At 38.4% G+C, this 11,383-nt stretch overlaps 1 long non-coding RNA gene across 2 annotated transcripts; it reads left to right on the top strand.

Moving 5' to 3' along the window:
* Positions 1-2,076: 2,076 nt before the first annotated feature.
* On the top strand, positions 2,077-10,922 carry LOC139142506 (uncharacterized). Of its 2 annotated transcripts, XR_011554409.1 has the most exons (6): positions 2,077-2,499; positions 3,545-3,618; positions 4,713-4,787; positions 5,174-5,246; positions 10,361-10,489; positions 10,876-10,922. It is a non-coding gene; the product is annotated as an uncharacterized lncRNA (long non-coding RNA). The 2 variants fall into 2 exon arrangements; XR_011554410.1 differs by lacking the exon at positions 3,545-3,618.
* Positions 10,923-11,383: the final 461 nt, after the last annotated feature.

Below are 11,383 nucleotides of genomic sequence, written 5' to 3'. Positions count from 1 at the left end.
TTCCAAATAACCTGTATTTATTTGTCCATGACGTCGCTCATGAGCTTGCAAATGTTCCGCGAGTACTTCATAAACAGCCTGTTCAGCTCTTCTATCAATTTTATATATGCCCTTACCCTTTCCTCTTTGAGAAAATATTGTAGACTTCCATTGTTTGACCTTTTCACTGCAGACTCTTCTCAAGTAGGGCCTGTGTTGGAATCGTAATTTCTCAACTCGGGCACGCTTAGCAGAGATAGTGCTTTCTAATTCATCAGAATTGGCTCCTCTCATTTCTGACGATTTTCTTTTTTTCTGCCTTCAAGTTTCTTTGGTGCCTCTTCAGTCTTTTCCATTAAACTCTTTAATTATTGTTCAGCATCTCTTGTTTTCCTGACATGATCTTCATGCAGATTAGTGATATACTTTACTTGTGTGTGAGGCATGAGCATAGACAGGATGCATATCACAACACTCCTGTCCCTTTGTGTAGTCAGAAGACTGTACAAACTACGAAAGTGACTCTGAAAATCATTCAAACGTGTCTGATCATCTTTTGAGTGGACTTTGTCTAATATCTTCACAATTAGCGTATCCAATCCTTGACATAATCTTCTGATGTTATCGCTATTTGTAGATTCTAACAGAACCACCATATTACCAAATTGTTTGATGTTAACAACTAGAACAGGTAAACCATTTTTGGATAGCAACAAATCTCTGAATTCCCTTCTGGCATCGTGTCCTCCACTCTTTTGATTGTCAGCTGAAAATATAGCTCTGTATTCCAAAAAGAGATCTTCTAATTCGATACATTTTTCCATGGCAAGCGCATGAAGGCAGCATTTCAGGGCAACATTCTTTTCATATTCCATACTTCCAAAAGTCAAAGACATAATATTCTTGTCCAATTTGTCAAAAACATCATCAACTGATGAAGGACAAAGGGAAGGTCGTATCAACTGCAGGTTTAAAATGTCTTTTACACTGCGTATATAGCTTCTACTTCTGTTGTGAGAGGAAGACTCTCCCTTTTTAAGATGGGGCTGTTCCTGGAAATGTGAAAGAACACATTTTTCAAATCAGAAATCAAGTGGCAGGAACACAAAATACTGACTTAATATTTTAAGCATTGCTCTTTTAATCATTTGTTACTCTTCTTCCACTCAATTAATATGTATTCATCTACAAATACAGGGATTTTAACATACCTATATATCAATGGCTGATTTCTGAATATACATGTATACCCTGTAATGGTGATAATGTTATTTTGTTTTATGGCTCTAGATAAATGAATAAATAAATAAAGTCACTTACAGCTTGCATCTTGCAGCAATGTGTCTGCAGAACCAGTATCGGTGAAAATGCTATGGATTACTGTTGAATTGAAACAATTAAAAATGTTAAAATATAAAATGCAAAAAAAATTCCCAGCATTTGGGTCGGGAGAGCATTGTACATTTTATATCAGCATATAAATCTGAGACAGCTTTACTGCAGCTGTACAGAATAAAACTTCTTTATTAATATTTTGACATTTCTGCAAACCTAAAATGGGATAAAGTCTCTCCTTTTTACCTTTTTTTCATGAATTTCATTTTTTATATCAAGAGCTGCACCAGTTGTTTGAGTACTTGAAACATGCTGATATACTGGCAAATTGTACACAATCTCTTCTCTGCTTATTATAAACAGACAACACATTCACTGAGAAATATTATGGAAGGGCTAGTACCAGATATTCATTGTTGGATTGATTGTTAAAATGGATAGACTGGATAGCCAATTTTACATACTGCTTAGAACACATGGGGCTGAGATCTCAGTGTTGATTCCTTGCATGTAGATAGGAAACTGTCATGTACACTGCTGTGGCATTGTTATTTGTGAATCATCAACATCATGACAAGAAACAGCCCATAGTGCAGAATTAATGTTTAAAAATTCAAAGATTAAAATCTGCAGTTTATCAAGAATGTAAATACTGCATGATCACAGACTAACCCTGCGTTCAGGTCTGTGTGTTTCCGGCATTATACGACCTCCACCGTATAATGCTGGGAATACACAGACCAGTACATGTACACAGGTAGGGACTCCAGCCACTTGGTGGCGCCTATTCTGGCCCCATGTAAAGAAGCCAAAAACGTTTAAGCCGAATCCTGACTTAAAAATAGATAAAACACCAAATACCGGCAAGGGTAACAATAACAAGACTGTGGACTTTCACTGTACACATAACATGTGATTCAAAGGTTTCTTACAATACATACACGCCTGCCGAAAAGTACAGCCATTGCGTCACATCTCTTTCCCGTACGCTGCCATCTTGATTTGTGGAGATCTCGTTTTTAGTCTCACGTGATTCACCGGTGGTATATAAAGTTATGGGATGTACCCACACTAGATGTCATTTGCGTTGCGAGTGAGGTAACGTTGAATCTGGCGCTCTTTCAGAGATTTTGGAGGTGAATAACGGGCCATAGTTGAAGGTGGCCGTATGTGAGAAGTTTGAAGGTAAGCGCGTGAGTGCGACAGCGTAAGACAGCGGTATTGCTAGCGTGCACAGACAAAGGTAGATGTTGGATGTTGTTTCAGGTGTACCCGTCCACGCGCAACTTGTCGCAGGCATGAAATTTGCGTTGCTACGTAGACGTTGGCGAACGTGAACAAGTGAACATCGGAGCCATGTTGGCAACAGACAACTTTTATATTTGCATAACAATACCCGTGTATGGCCGATTTTCTGTCAGTGACGGTTCATAAACGGATGTCACAGTCGCTTGAGGATTGTTATACACCGGATTGCGTGAAAGACTTGGAAAAAGGGAGTCATGACAGCAAATTGCAGCAGTATACATTTATCTGAAAGTTTGCATTCTGTTTTCACTATCAACAGAGTGATATTCATGTACACCCATGTCACACTCATACCTGGCATCATTTTATACATGTAAGTCAATGACAATAATTGGTAGTTTTGGGGTTATTTATGAACACACTTCCTATGTGAACAATCCCCTTTTGTTGTATCCCACGCATACGCTTAAAATATTATTTGACCTGCCTGGCTTACCCGCAGACAAAATCATTCATTGTTGACATTTCAAGATATGTAAATGCCATCAAAATTTGTGGTATTATTGCATTGTCTGAAATGATTGCATTTATCAGTAGGTATATGCCAACCATCTCAAGTAATACTGTTATCAGTGTGCGACCCACATAGAATTTAAGTGGATTGATCATGTACAAAGCGTATTTACTTATATCCACATTGTTCCCCTAAAAGCAGACAATTTCAAGTTGGATGGCCGAATTGACCAGGAGGTATGGATGTACATGATATGGGTGCTGTTAATGCGAAATACATCCAAATGAATTTCATTTTGTTGTGAGTGCAAACAGACTGCAAACATTTGAATACACGAGTATTGCTGCAAGTTCCGTTCATGACTTCCACTTTTGCTATGTGATAGGAGCAGTCTGGCGCATAACAACCCCCAAGTGAGTGTGACTGACGTCAAACACTATAATGACTTTCGTTATTATTCTATTTCAGGTGCTGTTGCAAGACCAATCGTTACTTGTTTGTAGCTGAGGATCGCAGGTTCAGGCTGTTAGAATTAGTTAAAGGTAAGTATTTCAGTTATTATGAGTAAGTGAAAGACACAGTGGGTGTAACTTTTGATAATATTTTCACTATTTTTGTTCTGTGTGTCATCTACAGTTACCTGTTGTACACCAAACGTCATGTTGATATGCCAGGTACTGAGCTTGCCACCAAAGTCAATATATGCATTACCAGCAGTGTTATTGTTGAAAAATGACTTTTAGTCCGGACTACAAGTCAAATATCAACAATAACATTGCACTTTACTAGCATACAGACCATGTGAAAGAGCTCAATACTTGGCACTTAGGCATGTTTTAGTCAATAGAATAAGAAACAGTAGTTGTAGCACAGACTAAAAATAGTGAAATAATCATCAGAAGTTACAGATACTGTGACTTTAAAGTGTGTATGGTTTATGATATTTATGTAGCTGTTTGTACTCAATACAGTGCACTGAAATGCACCTTCATTAGTTCCAAAAAGAAGTACACGATAGTTTGACTTATATTGAATATGTACAAGTATGCTTCCTAGTCAGGATTTCAAGAATAATAGACAATAAGTGACAACAGAAAGGAAACTGTCAAACTTTATGTAAAAATTTATACACGATATACTTCCAAATGGTGCTAATTTGTACAAATGAAAAATAATCCTTACCAGCCATTGTAGGATTTGTAATGTAACAAACGACATATTTCACATTTTTATTCAATGTGAACGTGTCACATCGTTTTGGAATCAAGTCGAACGTGTTTCAGTAATGAATACAACTATAATGTAAAAATGAGAATGAGTGTTTTTTGTGTGGTTTCAAAAACCACATTAAAAATGTTTATTTGCTCTTGGTAATAGCAATTTTCACTCTTTAAAAATCATGGATGAAGTACAAAGATAGCGATGATCTGAAGGAAATCAGATTCTGTGATCTTTCATTACAGAGCTCAGAATAATAAGGGAAAATGAAAAATGTTATGTGAACCAGATAAACAACATATATTCTGATCTGTATTATTTTTTAACCAAACAAGAAGAAATAAATATTATTTAAAAAATCTCAAGTGAGTGTGAGTGACGTTACAAAACTAAATTGACTTTGTTTATTGTTTTTCAGGTGCTGTTACAAGACCAATCGTTTGTTTTTGCAAGCTGAGGTATCACAGTTTCAGGCTGTGAGAATTACTTACTGGTAAGTATTTCACTAAGGATGAGTAGTTAATGGCCCACTTTAAAGTGTTTGTTTTATGATATGTATTTTGCTCTGTGTAGTCAATACAGTGCACTGAAATGCACCTTCATCAGTTCAGCAACAAGTACAGGATAGTTGTTACTGATATTGAATATGCACAAGTCTGCTTTGAAGGGTATTTTTGGGTATTTTACACAGTACGTATGTTGTTTGATGTTCTGATAAGGTGAGTAGTGGACATGTTCCTGTGCTACATTGTGAAACAAGGAATGGGCTCAGGACACAACAAACAAAGAAATGTCAAACCTCACCCACTGTACAGTTAGTGTCCGTAAAATGTTTGAAAAGTTAACATGTATCCATCCTTCTGTTTTTTTGTCATGCAGGTGTATAGACGCCAAGTGGTGACAGGTTTCCAACATTGTTGCAGTGCTTCTTTTCATTTTGGCACATCAGCTGGTAAGTCAACTTTTAAGCCCTTACCTTGTTTGGAAGGCCAAGTAATGACAACTGTCTGTGTATGTGAGATATGTAGTACATTAGGCAAAACACTACCAGTTGAAGGGGTTTCTGTAATTGCTTTCCTGAAAGACTATTATGTTGTTGGTGTTATGCTCCGACATTCACATAGTACACATTAAAGGACACAACACAGTTACATTACTTTGCCATCATGTTCATCAGTAATTACATTTATAGTTATTGTTATTGTTTATAGTTATTGTTGAAAGCTCAAACAATTACTTTAACATATTACGTAAGACGGTCTTCATCTATATAAATGATAAAATGTGAGTAACTGTACAACATGAATATTGTGTGTAACATTAAGCCAGTTCATTTAATTCACCCCATACAGTGTGAGTAATGAGAAAGCACATGTTATCAGTTTCACCTGTACTTTATTGTGTCTTATGTGTAAATGAACTGCACTAGGTAAGTAATATATTTTATATGTACACAAAGATGGTCAAAGGTCAGTATGGTCAACATGTTTCCAAGGGGATCATGTCCTATATCACACATAACTGATAACAGCAATAAACAGCCTTGGCTTGCATGAAAGTAAAGTGTAGTGACTGGTATTAAAATGCCAAAAGCACTGTCACATTTCATAAGCTGTATGATGCACGACTGCACTGGTAAATTCAACGATCTTGTGAAGAGTGCATATGCATACCATTATTTCTCTTTCACTCTCTTTTAGGTTGTTCGGAAATGTCATCCATTTCTGTTGTCCGCACACTTGCCCGAATTCAACAGAATGGCCCTAGTACTAGTTTCAGACAAATTTTGTTATTTCTTTATTTAATGACCCAAGTAAAGTGGTAGTGACAGGGCGAAAACAAATTAAACTCCTCCATTACATCAATATATTATGCTACAGTAGTTTGGGGGACATTGTTATTAGTATAATTGAAAAAGTTTTCACCAAATCATTTGACTCAAAAATGGATATGCGTTTGATCAATGTTTTTAATGATGCAACTATTCCAATATCAATCATCCATATTGCGCATGCACTTGATTCATATGTAACATTCCACCGTGCACACCTGCAATCATGCATTCCGCCACTGTTTTTCAAGTTTCAGAAATTTTATTTGACTTCAGATTTTGGTCTTATTGATTTCGCTTCTGATTCAGGTTTTTCGGGAATTGAGACGGACTCAGATCATTTTTGACAGTCATACAGTTGTACTTAAAGCACATTCTACAGAATAAACATGAAGTAAATAAATAGATACTTGTAAATAGTCACTGATATGTGTGTAGCACGATTGCTTGGCACTAAGCTATTAAAGGTGATTGCTGTTTATGTGTTGTGGCTGTTTGTAAGAGGTATCGTGATACCTTAGACATGACAGTTGTGTTTTGCTTTGTTTATACCTTGTAGCTGCTGCTATTAACCAACCATTAACATGGTAAGTATATGCACTGCACCCACCAATAATATTGTTGTAGAGAAAGTGAAAGAGCATGGTGTGTGTGATACAGCACGCTGGCTACATGGGCAAACGCTTCATGCAATTTGTCAATGTAATGACTGCCAACCGAGTCATAACAAGTGTTCTGACAATGTGGACTCTTACACCAAGGCTGTAACCCGGTTGATGGAGAAGCACCGCAAAGTAAGCAAGAGTAAAGGAAGGGCTAAAGGCGCAGCTGCATTTGATATATTCTTACAGGAAAGGTTTGCATTTCCACTACAATCCTCCAACCATCCATCCACAAAAGAATCCACATGCCCCTTTGCATCCACAGACAACCCAAACCTAATGAAAGAAACATATACCAGTGTGGCCAGCTCGCTCGCCTCTGAAAACAAGAAACTTATTGATACCTGCCAAGAACTTACTGTCCAGTTAAAAGCCATGGAAGAAGATGTGGGTGAAATGTCACACAAAGCCATTCAAGTTCACAGTAAGATGAGGCAGAAGGGGAAAGAATTGAAAAGGGTGGCTGCCCGTGAGGAGTATTGGAGAAAGAAATGTCAACGCTTAGAAGGGAAACATGTTCAGCCAAATGAAAATTTCCAGGATACAGTGAATGCATTGCAAGACAAGATAACTTCACTCACGAATGAAGTCCACCACCTGCAAACTCAAAAACAACATGCTTCGGGCTGATTCCAATCCAATTATCCAGTTGTATGACAACGAAGAACGCCGTTTCATCCCCAAACTCCATATATGTGTTTACACCTTACTGGCACACCATGTTGGCTCCGCACATGTTGGCCCTGTCATACAGGCTTGTTTACAGCTGGTTGATAAAGAGGCTAATAGACTACCATCCTCATCAACTGTTGATAACTGGAACATAGAAAGAACTGTTATCGCTCGTAAACAACTGTCAACTGACTTGAGTGAAGAGCCCAACACAACTCTACATACCGACGAAACTTCAAAATTCAGTAAACAGTATGGCGCTTACAGTACCAGACTAAATGATGGCTCCTATAGAGTGCTTGGAATTAGGGATCTGGCCACCAAATCGGCAAAACACACTCTGGATGTTTTCAAAGATATTCTAGAAGATATAGAGGAGGTGGCTGATGAGACCCACAATGAAGCATCCAAAAGATTACTAGTTAATATTAAAAACACCATGAGCGACAGGGCGGCTACTGAAATTAAGTTCAACACTCTCTTGCAGGAGTACCGTCTCACACTTTTGCCGGAAATAATACCAAACTATCAGTCTTTGGAGCCAGAAGCGAAGTCTGCCATTGACAAGATGAATCATTTTTTTTGTGGCCTCCATACACTTGTTCATATGGCAGACGTGACACAGAAAGCCATAGTTGAAGCAGAAAGAGGCCACTTTGAAGGCAACGTACCTGGGCCAGGCACTGATATACATCACACCAATGAACCTGGCACTCTGAGATTGGTGAGAACAGCGTGTAAAGCGTTTGGTCGACGTGGTGATTGCAAGAGTGGTTGCCATGGCAGTTTCAAGACCTTTCTCCATGAATTTCTCAATCGTAACAACCTGCACTCTGTACCACTGTCACCATACCGGGGGAATCGCTTCAATATTCTATTCGCTAATGGAGCCAATGTCTTTTTTTTACACGAAGAAATGCAAAATTTCCTGCACAAGTTCGGCACGAAAGGTAACCGCCTTCTTTCAGCTGTTCAAAGTGATCTTCACATTCTTTTTTCCTGGGTGGTTGTAAGGCTTTAGGTTTGATATCAAAATATGTCACAACTCCGTTATGGAAACTCATTGAAGATTCAGACATACCCATCACTGATGTCCATTCTTACTATACGCGACTACATGTGTATCTTCAGCACGCTGCCTCCAACCTTGATGATTTTATGCAAGGGAAATGCATAATGTTTGATGGCATTCCACTCAACCATGATGTAGTGTTGGACAGCCTACTGAAACCATCATCACATGATCATCACACCATGGTGGTTCTGTCAATCGTGTTGCCTGCCCTGGCTGAACTTGTACTGCGGCATTTCAGTGACTTTGTGCCAACAGGTACCGGTAAGTATATCAATGTATCAGCAGCCATGAAAGCATCAACCATGAGTGTTCCACAACATAATAAACATCCAGAAAGAATTTTTTCCTACTTAGACCACTTACTCACTGTGAAACCCAATATCAGCACCATTACCTCGGAGGCCTATATCATGTTCACCATGAACAAGACCAGTGTATGGTTATCAGCACAGAGGTGAGCACCAGAAGTGTCAGCTAGTGGCAGCAGCTTCCAAACAAGCCCGCAAAGATATCAAAAAGTTTCATGCAAGGGAGCACGAAATTGAAAACATCAGGCAACAGAGGCTACAAGAGGCTTTCACAAAAAGCAACAGTCACAACAGCACCAGCAAAACCTCCTTGAACAACAAACCCAAGAAATAGTCCATTATGGCCTTTGGCAGTCAATGGAGCAAGTTGATGGATACCTCTCATCACTGCCGGATAAAGGTAGTCAGGTCAAGGCTCTAAAGGCACAGCTACGCTTTAGGAAAAATCTTCTACGGCAAAGGCATGCCAACCCGAAAATCTTTAATTTCAGTGAAGTACTTGTTACTCAACCAGGGAAGCGTCGGGACCTAACTGTACAAGAACTGGCAGCGAATTTAAAAGTCTTAATTGAAGACTCCCTACAAGTGCCATGCCTTCACATGCAGCTGATGCTATGCTCATAGGGAAAAGAGTGAAACATCAGTTTAAGGACGACGTAGGAGATTTAACCTGGTATATTGGCAATGTAATATCACAGGTAAACCAAGGACTATTGCACTGGACACTTTATCACGTCCAAATGAAGTGCACGGCAAAAGTGTGACATGGTAAAAGCACTGCATGCTAACAGACCACCAGGATAAGTACACAGTCAAACACCGAAAACCACGACTTCATATCACCTATCTAACCAACCAGTAATTGCCTTACCATACTTCTGCTCATATTGATTATTTCATCAGGGCTCTGTAAGAAATTGTAAATGTGGTGGTCAGTGTTCAACACCAAAAATATCTTGTGGTGGTGCAAATTCATTTTCTCACTAGAACGCAAATACACAAAGCAGAAAAGATGTGTAAACATATGGTGTAATAAATGAAAGTTTGTTTTCCATAAACCAAAGTGCTGCTGTTTGCATGCATGACCACGAATCATTTAGAGCCCTGGTGATTGTACATGCTTAAAAAGTGAGTGCAAATTTTGTAAATTGTGTTAAGTTTAACTTGTAAAGAACTAACCTTTATCTTCATTTCAGCAATTCATGTGTTCACTTTAACTTGTAAGAACTAACCTTTTTCTTCATTTCAGCAATTAATGTGTTCACTTTAACTTGTACAGAACTAACCTTTTTCTTCATTTCAGCAATTCATGTGTTCAGTTTAACTTGTAAAGAACTAACCTTTTTCTTCATTTCAGGAAATAAAGTGTTTAGTTTCACTTCTAATTATGTCAGTAACTTTCTTCTATTTTACAGCAAATAAAGTGTTCATTATATTCCATGCCAGCCATCATGTTAATGTTCTTAATACACAAGCCAATGCTTGGCACAATACTCATGATGTGTCATGTTCCTTCAGGTTCCAGGTTATCCCTCGTGGTTTAATATTACTTATGATGAGGACCGGGCTGCTGATGGCTCACCAATTGTTTACACATACAAACTGATGGAAGACTATAGAGCTGGCGATCTTCAAATAATTGTTTGAGTAAGTATTATCTCCTTAACCCCTTATTGCAGGGTCTCAGTTTCATAGTATTAGTCAGTAACAGTTACGTTAACATGTCTAGGCACAAATACCTCAATATGTGACCTGTAACATGTGGATATTCAACCTTTATTTCTGTTAGTTCCTTTGAGGGGTCAATTCAATGAGTGTTTGTGGGCTATTTCAATGTTTGGAGGTCTCAGTACCACAGTTGGGGTCATGGCCTCATTACCATAACAAAAGACGGCCATATTGAATTTCGGTCAGAAAGGTACACTGTTTGCACCATCTTCACCTCACTCATTCACACCACTGGAGCCTCACATTTCACATTATCCACTACTTTTATGTTATGTGACCAACACATTGTCATCTTCTTTCTGCAGTTCTGGTATACGAGTGTATTTCACCAACCCACTGGGAACCCTAACACAGGGATAGATCACAGAAATGCCATTCGACCATACACAGTGGTCAAACAAGTCATTAAAAAAACCAAAAACTGATAGTCTTACCTGTTGTAAACAGTATGCGCTTGGACAAAACACTTCAGAAACCTGGAGTATCACGACAAGGCAATGTACGTCTCAAAAACATGCTCGAGCTCAGACACATACTTGTATACTGGAGGCAGCCATCATTAAATTTACCCATCATGCTCAGTATTTTGATGCTGGCATTGCAGTTTTGAGTTTTTGTAAAATTGAAAACTGTATCTAGACGAACATATGATAAACCATTAATAATAGTTTTTGAAATGAGAGGGTGGATGAAATTAATCGACGTTGAAATGCCTTCCATACAGAAGCCACTTTACATAATATATGGCATAACCTTTGACCTGTTCATAACATAAACACTACACACACGTGCTCTTGAATAGGAAGTTGGTAG

Source organism: Ptychodera flava, chromosome 10 (assembly GCF_041260155.1).
Source record: "Ptychodera flava strain L36383 chromosome 10, AS_Pfla_20210202, whole genome shotgun sequence".
NCBI classification, from domain to species: Eukaryota; Metazoa; Hemichordata; class Enteropneusta; family Ptychoderidae; genus Ptychodera; species Ptychodera flava.
Note: the sequence above shows the minus strand (reverse complement) of the source record. Positions and strands in the feature narration are given on the sequence as shown.